Source organism: Monodon monoceros, unplaced genomic scaffold (genome assembly GCF_005190385.1).
Source record: "Monodon monoceros isolate NGI ecotype Baffin Bay Population unplaced genomic scaffold, NGI_Narwhal_1 Super_Scaffold_15, whole genome shotgun sequence".
NCBI lineage: Eukaryota > Metazoa > Chordata > Mammalia > Artiodactyla > Monodontidae > Monodon > Monodon monoceros.
The window spans coordinates 18,871,026-18,875,512 of NW_021703771.1; the positions used below are offsets into that span (position 1 = coordinate 18,871,026).

Consider the following 4,487-nt stretch of genomic DNA (forward strand, 5'->3'; position numbering starts at 1 on the left):
TAAAAAAGAGTGGATATGTGTATATGTATAACTAAGTCATTTTGCTGTACAGCAGAAACTAACACAACATTGTAAATCAACTATACTCCAATAAAAATTTTAAAAAAAGAAATGGGGGCAGTGAACACAGATGAGACAGGAAGTGCTGTCTGCTCTGCAGCCAGGGGAGGGGTGGGGTATGGGGCTTGGGAATGGGGGAGACTTGGAGAAATGAGACAGGAGCTCTGAATCACAGCGGTGAGGAATAAATTAGTGACTCAACAACATTTGGGTTTTTTAATTTGCCCAGAAGAGCTGACTAACTGACGTTAAATTGTACAGACTGCCCCTCCAGAAGCGCCCTGGAACTAAGTGTCAAGGCAATGCGACAGAAAACTAGAGCAAAGCTCACAGAATACAAACGAAGTGGACTTGTATTTATTTGGGTTCCTCAGGGCTCTCAGGAACCATTCAACCCCTCGAGGGCCAGGACCTTGTCTTCCACTCCCCTTTCACCCCCCTCATGTTTGGCAAAATGTCCTGGAGCCCAGGGGACCCAGACTCAACCAAGGGTGGGGGACAAACCCTCCAAAAGAAAGAAATGATCAACGGATGAACAGAATCCCTTCCTCCAGAGAGAATCATTCATTTCCACACACTTTCAGATCGTATAAAAGGTAATGTGGCATGATTACAAATGGAATTATAAATGCCTGCCTTATCCCAAAATAAAGCTGGGGCAGAAAATATTCTCTCACTTCTTACGCAAAGAAGTAGGCCATTTGGGAGGAAGTTGGACCCACTGCTGAAACAGTCTTCAAAGGCACAAGCCTCTGAATGGTCGTTTCTCAAAGGAAAGGGAGAGACAGAATGAACCCTTGCTAAGCGGGTGGGAGGCCATCCTGGACTTCTCCGTCCTGCTAAGACGCAGACCCCGGCTGGAGAGTAGAGCGAGCTGTGGCCTGCGCTCTGTGCTGCCACCTAGTGGATATAATTGGTAACTACAAAGGCTTGGGAAGGGCCAGGAAAGGAAAACTTCCCGCTTCCCGATTTAAAAAAAGAAAAAGAAAACATGTCCTGTCCAGAGTATCTGTAGAGCAGCAGCAACCAGCCTCCTGACAGCTGCAAACACATCCCTTATTAGTTCACCCTGTAGGCCTGAGAGGCCCAGCGACGCTTCTCATGCTGAGCGCTGGAGGAACACAGCGGGCGCTGCAGGCAGCAGAAGGCAGGTGAATCCTGGGCCCTTCTGGGACATATCCTTTGCTGTGGTTCCAGTCCTGGCAGCGGACTCTTTCTCTTCCTGGTCTGGGCTTTGCTATGCGGCAGCCCTTTTCAGTCTAGGACTGAAACCATTGGTGATGAAACCATCAGTGACCAGTCAGTAGGCAAAACACATGCTCGTCCACTTTGGGGGAAGAGATGTGACAAGTTAATGAGATGCAGCCGCAGCCTCTTCCCGGTCGCACCTCACGCGTGCACACAGGCAGGCCGGCGCTCACAGGAGGTCCGCGCAGCCGCAGTGTGCCCGGTGCCGGCTGACTCTAATCAAGGCAGGCATCGGCTCGCGTGGGAGACCTGCTTCTGGTTCCACGTCCAGGTGGGATCTCTCTCCTGTGCTTCGCTTCTCTGGTGAAGAACCGCCAAGGCAAAGTGGCTCACAGACTCCGTTCTTAGTCACCAGCCAAATATCAGCTTAGAGATGGCCCGTTCTTGATGCCAGGGCCACCTTACCGCTGCAGCCCTGTTCCCTTTCTAGGTGTATGTGGTAGAGGAAGAGCAGAACAGACCTCTGCAACCCGTCATTTGGCATCTCACGAAGAAGGAGTAACAGATGGTTAGAAGCCTGGAACCATGGTTACTCGAATTTCGGACAGGATCTTTAGACATGTTTTCCCTGCTGAACAGAAATGTTCTATCACTTAATTAAATAATTTCATGAAGACAGCTTTGAGACAGACAAGGAAGAAGAAGGCCCTGTGAATTCCACAGAATGTTGCCAAAGGCAGTGCAACTATCTATTGTTTTAAGAAATAACTGACTTTTAAAAACCTCCATACGATTTATAAATCAAAATCATTTCTCCCTCGAGAACAATCCAGAAAGAGTAAAACATTCAAAGCACCAAACTTTCAAAAGACCTGTTGGATTTCAGGGTTCTAGCCAAGAAAATAACTCCCTGGATTACTTAAATGGCCGTGCAGCTCTTGGAAACTCAGATGAAAGACACCATCAAAGTACAGAGTGCTATTAATAACCCTTGGTGTCCAGCCATCTCCTTCCCCTGCTCTTTGGGCAAGCATCTGCCTGGTTCTATTTTGCTATTTGATTTCATTATGTAGTTTTCCGACATCTGCTCCCAGGCTCTCTGAGACAACAGTGAATTCCGCTCAGAGACAAAATCGCACAAGAAAGGGAAGGAAGACCTCGTCAGCGTGCCGCATCTCATCCCTCAGGTCCCTCTGCCCTGCTTGCCATGGGGGCGGGGCAAGGGGCTGGTTCACCCTCCACAGCCAGCACCTGCCTCACTCCTCCAAGGGCTGTTCTCAGACTCCGCCCTTGGGAGCCTGGGAATTGAAGCCCTTCCCACTTCAGGCAGCCCGGATCCAAAGATGGGCAGGTAGGAGAGAACAAGTATTCCAGCTCCCCGGCCCCTGATGGAGACCAGTCTGGGGGCGGGGGGTGGGGGTAAACTATGTTATCTCCAGAGCTTCCCTGCAGGACACAGCCAAAGTTTTTAAATGTCCACAAATTCTTTGACCCTCCTCCCTTCAAAAGGTGGAGCCTAGTGCTCGCTTCGGCAACACATATACTAAAATTGTAACGATACAGAGAAGATTAGCATGGCCCCTGCGCAAGGATGACACGCAAATTCGTGAAGCATTCCATATTTTTGAGAGACCCGCGTACCGCAAAAAAAAAAAAAAAAAGGTGGAGCCTAATTCCCTTCCCCTTAAATAAAGGCCAGCCCAGGGCTTCCCTGGTGGCGCAGTGGTTGAGAGTCCGCCTGCCGATGCAGAGGACACGGGTTCGTGCCCCGGTCCGGGAAGATCCCACATGCCGTGGAGCGGCTGGGCCCGTGAGCCATGGCCGCTGAGCCTGCGCGTCTGGAGCCTGTGCTCCGCAGCGGGAGAGGCCACAACAGTGAGAGGCCCGCGTACCACAAAAAAAATAAAAATAAAAAATAAAATAAAGGCCAGCCTGAGTGCTTCTGCAGAACAGAAGATGGGGGAAACGATGCTCGTCATGGTCCCAGGCTAGGTCATGAAATGGATAGCTTCTGCCTGGCTTTCTCTCTTGGGCTACACTAACCTGGGGACTCCCACAGCAGGAGGACACTCAAGCAGTCCTGGGAGAGGCCCATGTGGAGAGGAACTGAGGCCTCCCACCAACAGCCAGCACCAGCTCTCCAGCCTGGTGAGTGAGCTGCTTTGCAAATGATCCTCCCGCCCCAGGTAAACCTGCCGAGATCTTGACTGATACTGTGGCTACAACCACAAGGACACACCAGCCGGCACTGCCCAGCCAAGCCACTCCTGAAATCCTGACCCACTTAAACTCTGAGAGGTGATAAAAGTTTATTGTTGTTTGGGGCAATCTGTTACACAGAAATATAGAAGGAATAGGGTTTCCCTCCTTGGGACTTGGCCCAATACTACAGCATTGCCTGCCCTCTCTCCCTAATCATGAATTCATGCTTTCCCATCCCCCTACAGGCTTTCCCTGGGAATGCTTCCTAATACAGTTGAGCCTGCACAGTGCGGGGCTGGTGTGCGGGCCCTCTGCACAGCTGAAAATCAGAGTATCAGAAAATCAGAAAATCATAGTCAGCCCTCCATATATGCGATTCCTCCATATCTGGGAATCCTCCATTTCCATGGTTCCTCCGTATCTGGGGTTTCCACATCCAGGGAATCAAGCAACTGGGGATCGTGTAGGGCTGTGGTATTTACTATTGAAAAAAATCCACGTGTAAGTGGACCCTACAGTTCAAACCCATGTGTTTCGAGGGTCAAGGAAAATCCCTTTCATAAGAACCCTTGTCTCAGAATTGAATTCCCCTCTGGGAACTGGTTAAAACTTCTCATAAAATAATTCTAATTCAGGGTCCTTTTTCTCTTCCACCCCAAGAGTCCTCTTTTCTTATCTGGTTTTGCCTCTTTCCATAGTAACTATCCTCACTCCCTTCCTTCACCCCCTGCATTATTGCAACGCCCCTTCCTCAGCTAATGGACCACAGGAGGGCAGGAGGCTGATGTGATAAAACCAAACCGGAAGGGAGAAGGCCCTTCCTGCCCGTCAGCCAGCTACGCGAGCCTTTAGCCGCCTTGGCAATGCGTCCCTACTCTGCTCTTGCATCCTCTGGGTGACAATGGGAACCACAGGTCTGCCAGTGGGATGGAGGGTCTCCCTGCTGCCTAGCTGAGACTCAGGGGGTGGGAGAAGCCTCCTGAGCTCTGGCCGTGTGTGAGGCAAGCAGAAGTGTGTGTTCCCTGGGCATTTTGCAA

At 50.5% G+C, this 4,487-nt stretch overlaps 1 non-coding gene across 1 annotated transcript; it reads left to right on the forward strand.

The window, feature by feature from the left end:
• The first annotated feature begins 2,767 nt into the window (after positions 1 to 2,767).
• Positions 2,768 to 2,874, forward strand: LOC114896383. Its single transcript, XR_003793764.1, has one exon. It is a non-coding gene; the product is annotated as a U6 spliceosomal RNA (small nuclear RNA).
• Positions 2,875 to 4,487: the final 1,613 nt, after the last annotated feature.